Genomic DNA, 13,107 nt, shown 5'->3' with positions numbered 1-13,107 from the left:
CTCAACTTTATATACGCATCCTTCTTCTTCCTAACAAGACTCTCAACCTCTCTTGTCAACCACGGTTCCCTCACATGACCATCCCTTCCCTGTCTGACAGGGACATGCTTATCAATGGCCCCTACTATCTGCTCCTTGAAAAAGTTCCACATTTCGACCGTGCCCTTCCCTGCCAGCATATGCTCCCAACTTATGCTCCTCAGTTCCTGCCTGACAGCATCATATCTACCCTTCCCCCAATTGTAAACCTTGCCCTGTTGCACATACCTATCCCTCTCCATTACCACAGTGAATGCTACAGAATTGTGATCACTATCTCCAAAGTGCTCGCCCACCAACAGCTCTATCACTTGCCCTGGTTCATTACCTAGTACCAAATCCAATATTGCCTCCCCTCTGGTCGGGCAGTCTACATACTGAGTCAGAAAAGCTTCCTGGACATACTGCACAAACACTACCCCATCCAAACTAGTTGCCAATCAATATTTGGGAAGTTGAAATCCCCCATAATTACTACCCTGTGACTTCTGCTCCTTTCCAAAATCTGTTTCCCAATCTGCTCTTCCACCTCCCTGCTGCTATTGGGGGGCCTATAGAAAACTCCCATCAAGGTGACTGCTCCTTTCCTATTCCTGACCTCAACCCACAGTGCCTCAGTCGGCAGATCCTCCTCGAAAATTCTTTCACCAGTTGTTACACTATTTCTAACTAACAATGCCACCCCCCCACCTCTTTTACCACCATTCCTAATCTTATGAAAACATCTATAACCAGGTACCTCCATAGAACTTCAGAGAGTGTCAGAGAGTTTCAGAGAGTTTCAGACAGTATCAGAGAGTGTCAGAGATTGTCGAAGAGTTTCAGAGAGTGTCAGAGAGTTTCAGAGAGTGTCATAGAGTGTCAGTGAGAGTCTGAGAGTTTCAGAGAGTGTCAGAGAGTGTCAGAGAGTTTCAGAGAGTTTCAGACAGTATCAGAGAGTGTCAGAGATTGTCGAAGAGTTTCAGCGAGTGTCACAGAGTGTCAGAGAGAGTCAGAGAGTTTCAGAGAGTGTCAGAGAGTGTCAGAGAGTTTCAGAGAGTGTCACAGAGTGTCAGTGAGAGTCAGAGAGTATCAGAGAGTGTCAGCGAGAGTCAGAGAGTGTCCGAGAGTTTCAGAAAGTGTCAGATAGTGTCAGAGAGTTTCAGAAAGTGTCAGAGACTGTCAGAGTATGTCTGAGACTGTCAGAGAGTGTCAGAGTGTTTCAGAGAGTGTCACAGAGTTTCAGAGAGTGTCAGAGATTTTCAGAGAGTTTCAGAGATCTTCAGAGAGTGTCAGAGAGTGCCAGAAAGTTTCAGAGAGTGTCACAGAGTGTCAGAGAGTTTCAGAGAGATTCAGAGAGTGTCAGAGAGTATCAGAGAGTGTCAGAGAGAGTCAGAGTGTGTCAGAGAGTGTCCGAGCGAATCAGAAAGTATCAGATAGTGTCAGAGAGTGTCAGAAAGTGTCACAGAGTGTCAGAGAGTGTCTGAGAGTGTCAGAGATTGTCAGAGAGTTTCAGAGAGAGTCAGAGACTGTCAGAGAGTTTCAGAGAGTTTCACAGTGTGTCAGAGATGTTCAGAGAGTTTCAGAGAGTGTCAGAGAGTGTCAGAGAGTTTCAGAGATTTTCAGAGAGTTTCAGAGATGTTCAGAGAGTGTCAGAGGTTGTCAGAAAGTTTCAGAGAGAGTCAGAGAGTGTCAGGGAGTTTCAGAGAGTGTCACAGAGTGTCAGTGAGAGTCAGAGAGTTTCAGAGAGTGTCAGAGAGTGTCAGAGACTTTCAGAGAGTTTCTGAGTGTTTCTGAGAGTGTCAGAGAGTTTCAGAAAGTATCAGAGAGCTTCAGACAGTGTCAGAATGTTTCAGAGAGTGTCAGAGAGTTTCAGAGAGCTTCAGAGAGTGTCAGAGACTGTCAGAGAGTGTCAGACAGTTTCAGAGAGTTTCAGAGAGTGTCAGAGAGTTTCAGAGAGAGTCAGACAGTGTCTGAGAGTGTCAAAGAGTGTCAAAGAGTTTCAGAGAGTGTCAGAGAGTTTCAGAGACTTTCTGAGTGTCAGAGAGTGCCTGAGAGTTTCTGACAGCTTCTGAGTGTGTCGGAGAGTGTCAGAGAGTGTCAAGGTGTTTCAGAGAGCGTCAGAGAGTGTCAGAGAGTTTCAGAGAGTGTCAGAGAGTTTCAGAGACTTTCGGAGAGTGTCAGAGAGCGCCTGAGAGTTTCTGACAGTTTCTGAGTTTGTCGGAGAGTGTCAGAGAGTGTCTGAGTGTTTCAGAGAGTGTCACAGAGTTTCAGAGAGTGTCAGAGAGTGTCAGAGAGTTTCAGAGAGTGTCACAGAGTGTCAGTGAGTGTCAGAGAGTATCAGAGATTGTCAGCGAGAGTCAGAGATTGTCAGAGAGTTTCAGAGAGTTTCAGAAATTGTCAGAGAGTGTCCGAGAGTTTCATAAAGTGTCAGATAGTGTCAGAGAGTTTCAGAAAGAGTCAGAGAGTGTCAGAGAGAGTCTGAGACTGTCAGAGAGTGTCAGATTGTTTCAGAGAGTGCCACAGAGTTTCAGAGAGTGTCAGAGATTTTCAGAGAGTTTCAGAGATCTTCAGAGAGTGTCAGAGAGTGCCAGAAAGTTTCAGAGAGTGTCACAGAGTGTCAGAGAGTTTCAGAGAGATTCAGAGAGTGTCAGAGAGTATCAGAGAGTGTCAGAGAGAGTCAGAGAGTGTCAGAGATTTTCAGAGAGTTTCAGAAAGTGTCGGAGAGTGTCAGAGAGTGTCTGAGAGTGTCAGAGATTGTCAGAGAGTGTCAGAGAGTTTCAGACAGTGTCAGAGAGTGTCAGAGATTTTCAGAGAGTCAGAGAGTGTCAGAGAGTTTCAGAGATTTGCAGAGAGTTTCAGAGATGTTCAGAGAGTGTCAGAGAGTGTCAGAGAGTGTCAGAGAGTTTCACAGTGTGTCAGAGATGTTCAGAGAGTTTCAGAGAGTGTCAGAGATTGTCAGAGAGTGTCAGAGAGTTTCAGAGAGTGTCACAGAGTGTCAGTGAGTGTCAGAGAGTATCAGAGAGTGTCAGCGAGAGTCAGAGATTGTCAGAGAGTTTCAGAGAGTTTCAGAAATTGTCAGAGAGTGTCCGAGAGTTTCATAAAGTGTCAGATAGTGTCAGCGAGTTTCAGAAAGAGTCAGAGAGTGTCAGAGAGAGTCTGAGACTGTCAGAGAGTGTCAGATTGTTTCAGAGAGTGTCACAGAGTTTCAGAGAGTGTCAGAGATTTTCAGAGAGTTTCAGAGATCTTCAGAGAGTGTCAGAGAGTGCCAGAAAGTTTCAGAGAGTGTCACAGAGTGTCAGAGAGTTTCAGAGAGATTCAGAGAGTGTCAGAGAGTATCAGAGAGTGTCAGAGAGAGTCAGAGAGTGTCAGAGATTGTCAGAGAGTTTCAGAAAGTGTCAGAGAGTGTCAGAGAGTGTCTGAGAGTGTCAGAGATTGTCAGAGAGTGTCTGAGAGTTTCAGACAGTGTCAGAGAGTGTCAGAGATTTTCAGAGAGAGTCAGAGAGTGTCAGAGAGTTTCAGAGATTTGCAGAGAGTTTCAGAGATGTTCAGAGAGTGTCAGAGAGTGTCAGAGAGTTTCACAGTGTGTCAGAGATGTTCAGAGAGTTTCAGAGAGTGTCAGAGAGTGTCAGAGAGTGTCAGAGAGTGTCTGAGAGTTTCAGACAGTGTCAGAGAGTGTCAGAGATTTTCAGAGAGAGTCAGAGAGTGTCAGAGAGTTTCAGAGATTTTCAGTGAGTTTCAGAGATGTTCAGAGAGTGTCAGAGAGAGTCAGAAAGTTTCAGAGAGGGTCAGAGAGTGTCAGGGAGTTTCAGAGAGATTCAGAGAGTGTCAGAGAGTGTCAGAGAGTGTCACAGAGTGTCACAGAGTTTCAGAGAGATTCAGAGAGTGTCAGAGAGTGTCAGAGAGTGTCACAGAGTTGCAGAGTGTGTCAGAGAGTGTCCGAGAGTTTCAGAAAGTGTCAGATAGTGTCAGAGAGCTTAAGAATGTGTCAGAGAGTGTCAGAGAGTGTCTGAGAGTGTCAGAGATTTTCAGAGTGTTTCAGAGAGTGTCAGAGAGTGTCAGAGAGTTTCAGAGAGATTCAGAGAGTGTCAGAGAGTATCAGAGAGTGTCAGAGAGAGTCAGAGAGTGTCAGAGAGAGTCCGAGAGATTCGGAAAGTGGCAGATAGTGTCAGAGAGTGTCAGAGAGTTTCAGAGAGTGTCTGAGAGTTTCTGAGAGATTGTGAGTTTGTCAGAGAGTTTCAGAGATTGTCAGCGAATTTCAGAGAGTGTCACAGAGTGGCAGACAGTTTCAGAGAGTGTCTGAGAGTGTCATGGTGTGTTGCAGAGCTTCAGAGAGTTTCTGAGTTTGTCAGAGAGTGTCAGAGAGTGTCAAAGAGTGTCAGAGAGTGTCAGAGAGTTTCAGAGCGTTTCTGAGTGTTTCTGAGAGTGTCAGAGAGTTTCAGAGAGCTTCAGAGAGTGTCAGAAAGTGTCAGATAGTGTCAGAGAATTTCAGCAAGTGTCAGAGAGTGTCAGAGAGTGTCTGAGAGTGTCAGAGAGTTTCAGAGAGAGTCAGAGAGGGTAGGAGAGTTTCAGAGAGTTTCACAGTGTGTCAGAGATGTTCAGAGAGTTTCAGAGAGTGTCAGAGAGTGTCAGAGAGTATCAGAGAGTGTCTGAGAGTTTCAGACAGTGTCAGAGTGTGTCAGAGATTTTCAGAGAGAGTCAGAGAGTGTTAGAGAGTTTCAGAGATTTTCAGAGAGTTTCAGAGATGTTCAGAGAGTGTCACAAAGTTTCAGAGAGAGTCAGAGATTGTCTGGGAGTTTCAGAGAGATTCAGAGAGTTTCACAGAGTGTCAGAGTGTTTCAGAGAGTGTCACAGAGTTTAAGAGAGTGTCAGAGATTTTCAGAGTGTTTCAGAGATATTCAGAGAGTGTCAGAGAGTGCCATCAAGTTTCAGAGAGTGGCACAGAGTGTCAGAGAGTTTCAGAGAGATTCAGAGAGTTTCAGAGACTATCAGAGAGTGTCAGAGTCAGAGAGTGTCAGAGAGAGTCCGAGAAATTCAGAAAGTGTCAGATAGTGTCAGAGAGTGTCAGAAAGTGTCAGAAATGGTCAGAGAGTGTCACAGAGTGTCAGAGAGTGTCAGAGAGTTTCAGAGACTTTCTGAGAGTGTCAGAGAGTGCCTGAGAGTTTCTGACAGATTCTGAGTGTGTCGGAGAGTGTCAGAGAGTGTCAGAGTGTTTCAGAGAGTGTCACAGAGTTTCAGAGAGTGTCCGAGAGTGCCAGAGAGTGTCAGAGAGTTTCAGAGAGTGTCACAGAGTGTCAGTGAGTGTCAGAGAGTATCAGAGAGTTTCAGCGAGAGTCAGAGAGTGTCAGGGAGTGTCAGAGAGTTTCTGAGATTGTCAGAGAGTGTCCGAGAGTTTCATGAAGTGTCTGATAGTGTCAGAGAGTTTCAGAAAGTGTCAGAGAGTGTCAGAGAGTGTCTGAGACTGTCAGAGAGTGTCAGATTGTTTCAGAGAGTGTCACAGTGTTTCAGAGAGTGTCAGAGATTTTCAGAGAGTTTCAGAGATCTTCAGAGAGTGTCAGAGAGTGCCAGAAAGTTTCAGAGTGTCACAGAGTGTCAGAGAGTTTCAGAGAGATTCAGAGAGTGTCAGAGAGTATCAGAGATTGTCCGAGAGATTCAGAAAGTGTCAGATAGTGTCAGAGAGTTTCAGAAAGTGTCAGAGAGTGTCAGAGATTGTCAGAGAGTGTCTGAGAGTTTCAGACAGTGTAAGAGAATGTCAGAGATTTTCAGAGAGAGTCAGAGATTTGCAGAGAGTTTCAGAGATGTTCAGAGAGTGTCAGAGATTGTCAGAGAGTGTCAGACAGTGTCAGAGAGTTTCACAGTGTGTCAGAGATGTTCAGAGAGTTTCAGAGAGTGTCTGAGAGTTTCAGACAGTGTAAGAGAATGTCAGAGATTTTCAGAGAGAGTCAGAGATTTGCAGAGAGTTTCAGAGATGTTCAGAGAATGTCAGAGAGTGTCAGAGAGTGTCACAGAGTGTCAGAGTTTCAGAGAGATTCAAAGAGTGTCAGAGAGTGTCACAGAGTGTCACAGAGTTGCAGAGTGTGTCAGAGAGTGTCCGAGAGTTTCAGAAAGTGTCAGATAGTGTCAGAGAGTTTCAGAATGTGTCAGAGAGTGTCAGAGAGTGTCTGAGAGTGTCAGAGAATTTCAGAGTGTTTCAGAGAGTGTCACAGAGTTTCAGAGAGTGTCAGAGATTTTCAGAGAGTTTCAGAGATCTTCAGACAATGTCAGAGAGTGTCAGAGAGTGTCTGAGAGTGTCAGAGAGTTTCAGAGAGAGTCAGAGAGGGTAAGAGACTTTCAGAGCGTTTCACAGTGTGTCAGAGAGTGTCAGAGAGTGTCAGAGAGTATCAGAGAGTGTCTGAGAGTTTCAGACAGTGTCAGAGTGTGTCAGAGATTTTCAGAGAGAGTCAGAGAGTGTTAGAGAGTTTCAGAGATTTTCAGAGAGTTTCAGCGATGCTCAGAGAGTGTCACAAAGTTTCAGAGAGAGTCAGAGAGTGTCTGGGAGTTTCAGAGAGATTCAGAGAGTATCACAGAGTGACAGAATGTTTCAGAGAGTGTCACAGAGTTACAGAGAGTGTCAGAGATTTTCAGAGTGTTTCAGAGATATTCAGAGAGTGTCAGAGAGTGCCAGAAAGTTTCAGAGAGTGGCACAGAGTGTCAGAGAGTTTCAGAGAGATTCAGAGAGTGTCAGAGACTAATAGATAGTGTCAGAGAGTGTCAGAAAGTGTCAGAAATGGTCAGAGAGTGTCTGAGAGTGTCAGAGAGTGTCAGAGAGTTTCAGAGACTTTCTGAGGGTGTCAGAGAGTGCCTGAGAGTTTCTGACAGATTCTGAGTTTGTCGGAGAGTGTCAGAGAGTGTCAGAGTGTTTCAGAGAGTGTCACAGAGTTTCAGAGAGTGTCAGAGAGTGTCAGAGAGTTTCAGAGAGTGTCACAGAGTGTCAGTGAGTGTCAGAGAGTATCAGAGAGTTTCAGCGAGAGTCAGAGAGTGTCAGAGAGTGTCAGAGAGTGTCCGAGAGTTTCATAAAGTGTCAGATAGTGTCAGAGAGTTTCGGAAAGTGTCAGAGAGGGTCAGAGAGTGTCTGAGACTGTCAGAGAGTGTCAGATTGTTTCAGAGAGTGTCACAGAGTTTCAGAGAGTGTCAGAGATTTTCAGAGAGTTTCAGAGATCTTCAGAGAGTTTCGGAGAGTGCCAGAAAGTTTCAGAGAGTGTCACAGAGTGTCAGAGAGTTTCAGAGAGATTCAGAGAGTGTCAGAGAGTATCAGAGAGTGTCAGAGAGTTTCAGAGTGTCAGAGATTGTCAGAGAGATTCAGAAAGTGTCAGATAGTGTCAGAGAGTTTCAGAAAGTGTCAGAGAGTGTCAGAGAGTGTCTGAGAGTGTCAGAGATTGCCAGAGAGTGTCTGAGAGTTTCAGACAGTGTCAGAGAATGTCAGAGATTTTCAGAGAGAGTCAGAGAGTGTCGGAGAGTTTCAGAGATTTGCAGAGAGTTTCAGAGATGTTCAGAGAGTGTCAGAGAGTGTCAGCGAGTGTCAGACAGTCTCAGAGAGTTTCACAGTGTGTCAGAGATGTTCAGAGAGTTTCAGAGAGTTTCAGAGAGTGTCAGAGAGTGTCTGAGAGCTTCAGACAGTGTCAGAGAGTGTCAGAGATTTTCAGAGAGAGTCAGAGAGTGTCAGAGAGTTTCAGAGATTTTCAGAGAGTTTCAGAGATGTTCAGAGAGTGTCAGAGAGAGTCAGAAAGTTTCAGAGAGGGTCAGAGAGTGTCAGGGAGTTTCAGAGAGATTCAGAGAGTGTCACAGAGTGTCACAGAGTTTGAGAGAGATTCAGAGAGTGTCAGAGATTGTCACAGAGTTGCAGAGTGTGTCAGAGAGTGGCCGAGAGTTTCAGAAAGTGTCAGATAGTGTCAGAGAGTTTCAGAATGTGTCAGAGAGTGTCAGAGAGTGTCTGAGAGTGTCAGAGATTTTCAGAGTGTTTCAGAGAGTGTCACAGAGTTTCAGAGAGTGTCAGAGATATTCAGAGAGTTTCAGAGATCTTCAAAGAGTGTCAGAGAGTGCCAGAAAGTTTCAGAGAGTGTCACAGAGTGTCAGAGAGTTTCAGAGAGATTTCGATAGTGTCAGAGAGTATCAGAGAGTGCCAGAGAGATTCAGAGAGTGTCAGAGAGAGTCTGAGATATTCAGAAAGTGTCAGATAGTGTCAGAGAGTGTCAGAGAGTTTCAGAGAGTGTCTGAGAGTGTCAGAGAGTGTCAGAGAGTTTCTGAGAGATTGTGATTTTGTCAGAGAGTTTCAGAGATTGTCAGAGAATTTCAGAGAGTGTCACAGAGTTTCAGAGTGTTTCAGAGAGTGACTGAGAGTGTCATGGTGTGTCGGAGAGATTCAGAGAGTTTCTGAGTTTGTCAGTGAGTGTCAGAGATTGTCAGAGAATTTCAGAGAGTGTCAAAGAGTGTCAGAGAGTGTCAGAGAGTTTCAGAGCGTTTCTGAGTGTTTCTGAGAGTGTCAGAGAGTTTCAGAGAGCTTCAGAGAGTGTCAGAAAGTGTCAGATAGTGTCAGAGAATTTCAGCAAGTGTCAGAGAGTGTCAGAGAGTGTCTGAGAGTGTCAGAGAGTTTCAGAGAGAGTCAGAGAGGGTAGGAGAGTTTCAGAGAGTTTCACAGTGTGTCAGAGATGTTCAGAGAGTTTCAGAGAGTGTCAGAGAGTGTCAGAGAGTATCAGAGAGTGTCTGAGAGTTTCAGACAGTGTCAGAGTGTGTCAGAGATTTTCAGAGAGAGTCAGAGAGTGTTAGAGAGTTTCAGAGATTTTCAGAGAGTTTCAGAGATGTTCAGAGAGTGTCACAAAGTTTCAGAGAGAGTCAGAGATTGTCTGGGAGTTTCAGAGAGATTCAGAGAGTTTCACAGACTGTCAGAGTGTTTCAGAGAGTGTCACAGAGTTTAAGAGAGTGTCAGAGATTTTCAGAGTGTTTCAGAGATATTCAGAGAGTGTCAGAGAGTGCCATCAAGTTTCAGAGAGTGGCACAGAGTGTCAGAGAGTTTCAGAGAGATTCAGAGAGTGTCAGAGACTATCAGAGAGTGTCAGAGTCAGAGAGTGTCAGAGAGAGTCCGAGAAATTCAGAAAGTGTCAGATAGTGTCAGAGAGTGTCAGAAAGTGTCAGAAATGGTCAGAGAGTGTCACAGAGTGTCAGAGAGTGTCAGAGAGTTTCAGAGACTTTCTGAGAGTGTCAGAGAGTGCCTGAGAGTTTCTGACAGATTCTGAGTGTGTCGGAGAGTGTCAGAGAGTGTCAGAGTGTTTCAGAGAGTGTCACAGAGTTTCAGAGAGTGTCCGAGAGTGCCAGAGAGTGTCAGAGAGTTTCAGAGAGTGTCACAGAGTGTCAGTGAGTGTCAGAGAGTATCAGAGAGTTTCAGCGAGAGTCAGAGAGTGTCAGGGAGTGTCAGAGAGTTTCTGAGATTGTCAGAGAGTGTCCGAGAGTTTCATGAAGTGTCTGATAGTGTCAGAGAGTTTCAGAAAGTGTCAGAGAGTGTCAGAGAGTGTCTGAGACTGTCAGAGAGTGTCAGATTGTTTCAGAGAGTGTCACAGTGTTTCAGAGAGTGTCAGAGATTTTCAGAGAGTTTCAGAGATCTTCAGAGAGTGTCAAAGAGTGCCAGAAAGTTTCAGAGAGGGTCAGAGAGTGTCTGAGACTGTCAGAGAGTGTCAGATTGTTTCAGAGAGTGTCACAGAGTTTCAGAGAGTGTCAGAGATTTTCAGAGAGTTTCAGAGATCTTCAGAGAGTTTCGGAGAGTGCCAGAAAGTTTCAGAGAGTGTCACAGAGTGTCAGAGAGTTTCAGAGAGATTCAGAGAGTGTCAGAGAGTATCAGAGAGTGTCAGAGAGTTTCAGAGTGTCAGAGATTGTCAGAGAGATTCAGAAAGTGTCAGATAGTGTCAGAGAGTTTCAGAAAGTGTCAGAGAGTGTCAGAGAGTGTCTGAGAGTGTCAGAGATTGCCAGAGAGTGTCTGAGAGTTTCAGACAGTGTCAGAGAATGTCAGAGATTTTCAGAGAGAGTCAGAGAGTGTCGGAGAGTTTCAGAGATTTGCAGAGAGTTTCAGAGATGTTCAGAGAGTGTCAGAGAGTGTCAGCGAGTGTCAGACAGTCTCAGAGAGTTTCACAGTGTGTCAGAGATGTTCAGAGAGTTTCAGAGAGTTTCAGAGAGTGTCAGAGAGTGTCTGAGAGCTTCAGACAGTGTCAGAGAGTGTCAGAGATTTTCAGAGAGAGTCAGAGAGTGTCAGAGAGTTTCAGAGATTTTCAGAGAGTTTCAGAGATGTTCAGAGAGTGTCAGAGAGAGTCAGAAAGTTTCAGAGAGGGTCAGAGAGTGTCAGGGAGTTTCAGAGAGATTCAGAGAGTGTCACAGAGTGTCACAGAGTTTGAGAGAGATTCAGAGAGTGTCAGAGATTGTCACAGAGTTGCAGAGTGTGTCAGAGAGTGGCCGAGAGTTTCAGAAAGTGTCAGATAGTGTCAGAGAGTTTCAGAATGTGTCAGAGAGTGTCAGAGAGTGTCTGAGAGTGTCAGAGATTTTCAGAGTGTTTCAGAGAGTGTCACAGAGTTTCAGAGAGTGTCAGAGATATTCAGAGAGTTTCAGAGATCTTCAAAGAGTGTCAGAGAGTGCCAGAAAGTTTCAGAGAGTGTCACAGAGTGTCAGAGAGTTTCAGAGAGATTTCGATAGTGTCAGAGAGTATCAGAGAGTGCCAGAGAGATTCAGAGAGTGTCAGAGAGAGTCTGAGATATTCAGAAAGTGTCAGATAGTGTCAGAGAGTGTCAGAGAGTTTCAGAGAGTGTCTGAGAGTGTCAGAGAGTGTCAGAGAGTTTCTGAGAGATTGTGATTTTGTCAGAGAGTTTCAGAGATTGTCAGAGAATTTCAGAGAGTGTCACAGAGTTTCAGAGTGTTTCAGAGAGTGACTGAGAGTGTCATGGTGTGTCGGAGAGATTCAGAGAGTTTCTGAGTTTGTCAGTGAGTGTCAGAGATTGTCAGAGAATTTCAGAGAGTGTCAAAGAGTGTCAGAGAGTGTCAGAGAGTTTCAGAGCGTTTCTGAGTGTTTCTGAGAGTGTCAGAGAGTTTCAGAGAGCTTCAGAGAGTGTCAGAAAGTGTCAGATAGTGTCAGAGAATTTCAGCAAGTGTCAGAGAGTGTCAGAGAGTGTCTGAGAGTGTCAGAGAGTTTCAGAGAGAGTCAGAGAGGGTAGGAGAGTTTCAGAGAGTTTCACAGTGTGTCAGAGATGTTCAGAGAGTTTCAGAGAGTGTCAGAGAGTGTCAGAGAGTATCAGAGAGTGTCTGAGAGTTTCAGACAGTGTCAGAGTGTGTCAGAGATTTTCAGAGAGAGTCAGAGAGTGTTAGAGAGTTTCAGAGATTTTCAGAGAGTTTCAGAGATGTTCAGAGAGTGTCACAAAGTTTCAGAGAGAGTCAGAGATTGTCTGGGAGTTTCAGAGAGATTCAGAGAGTTTCACAGACTGTCAGAGTGTTTCAGAGAGTGTCACAGAGTTTAAGAGAGTGTCAGAGATTTTCAGAGTGTTTCAGAGATATTCAGAGAGTGTCAGAGAGTGCCATCAAGTTTCAGAGAGTGGCACAGAGTGTCAGAGAGTTTCAGAGAGATTCAGAGAGTGTCAGAGACTATCAGAGAGTGTCAGAGTCAGAGAGTGTCAGAGAGAGTCCGAGAAATTCAGAAAGTGTCAGATAGTGTCAGAGAGTGTCAGAAAGTGTCAGAAATGGTCAGAGAGTGTCACAGAGTGTCAGAGAGTGTCAGAGAGTTTCAGAGACTTTCTGAGAGTGTCAGAGAGTGCCTGAGAGTTTCTGACAGATTCTGAGTGTGTCGGAGAGTGTCAGAGAGTGTCAGAGTGTTTCAGAGAGTGTCACAGAGTTTCAGAGAGTGTCCGAGAGTGCCAGAGAGTGTCAGAGAGTTTCAGAGAGTGTCACAGAGTGTCAGTGAGTGTCAGAGAGTATCAGAGAGTTTCAGCGAGAGTCAGAGAGTGTCAGGGAGTGTCAGAGAGTTTCTGAGATTGTCAGAGAGTGTCCGAGAGTTTCATGAAGTGTCTGATAGTGTCAGAGAGTTTCAGAAAGTGTCAGAGAGTGTCAGAGAGTGTCTGAGACTGTCAGAGAGTGTCAGATTGTTTCAGAGAGTGTCACAGTGTTTCAGAGAGTGTCAGAGATTTTCAGAGAGTTTCAGAGATCTTCAGAGAGTGTCAAAGAGTGCCAGAAAGTTTCAGAGAGTGTCACAGAGTGTCAGAGAGTTTCAGAGAGATTCAGAGAGTGTCAGAGAGTTTCAGAGAGTGTCAGAGAGAGTCAGAGAGTGTCAGACAGTGTCAGAGAGTTTCACAGTGTGTCAGAGATGTTCAGAGAATTTCAGAGAGTGTCAGAGAGTGTCAGAGCGTGTCTGAGAGCTTCAGACAGTGTCAGAGAGTGTCAGAGATTTTCAGAGAGAGTCAGAGAGTGTCAGAGGGTTTCAGAGATTTTCAGAGATTTTCAGAGATGTTCAGAGAGTGTCAGAGAGAGTCAGAAAGTTTCAGAGAGGGTCAGAGAGTGTCACGGAGTTTGAGAGAGATTCAAAGAGTGTCAGAGAGTGTCACAGAGTGTCACAGAGTTTCAGAGAGATTCAGAGAGTGTCAGAGAGTGTCAGAGAGTGTCACAGAGTTGCAGAGTGTGTCAGAGAGTGTCCGAGAGTTTCAGAAAGTGTCAGATAGTGTCAGAGAGTTTCAGAATGTGTCAGAGAGTGTCAGAGAGTGTCTGAGAGTGTCAGAGAATTTCAGAGTGTTTCAGAGAGTGTCACAGAGTTTCAGAGAGTGTCAGAGATTTTCAGAGAGTTTCAGAGATCTTCAGAGAATGTCAGAGAGTGTCAGAGAGTGTATGAGAGTGTCAGAAAGTGTCAGATAGTGTCAGAGAGTGTCAGAGAGTTTCAGAGAGTCTCTGAGAGTGTCAGAGAGTGTCAGAGAGTTTCTGAGAGATTGTGAGTTTGTCAGAGAGTTTCAGAGATTGTCAGAGAATTTCAGAGAGTGTCACAGAGTGTCAGACAGTTTCAGAGAGTGTCTGAGAGTGTCATGGTGTGTCGGAGAGATT

Source organism: Heterodontus francisci, chromosome 43, assembly GCF_036365525.1.
Source record: "Heterodontus francisci isolate sHetFra1 chromosome 43, sHetFra1.hap1, whole genome shotgun sequence".
NCBI lineage: Eukaryota > Metazoa > Chordata > Chondrichthyes > Heterodontiformes > Heterodontidae > Heterodontus > Heterodontus francisci.
This window is presented reverse-complemented; position numbering follows the sequence as displayed.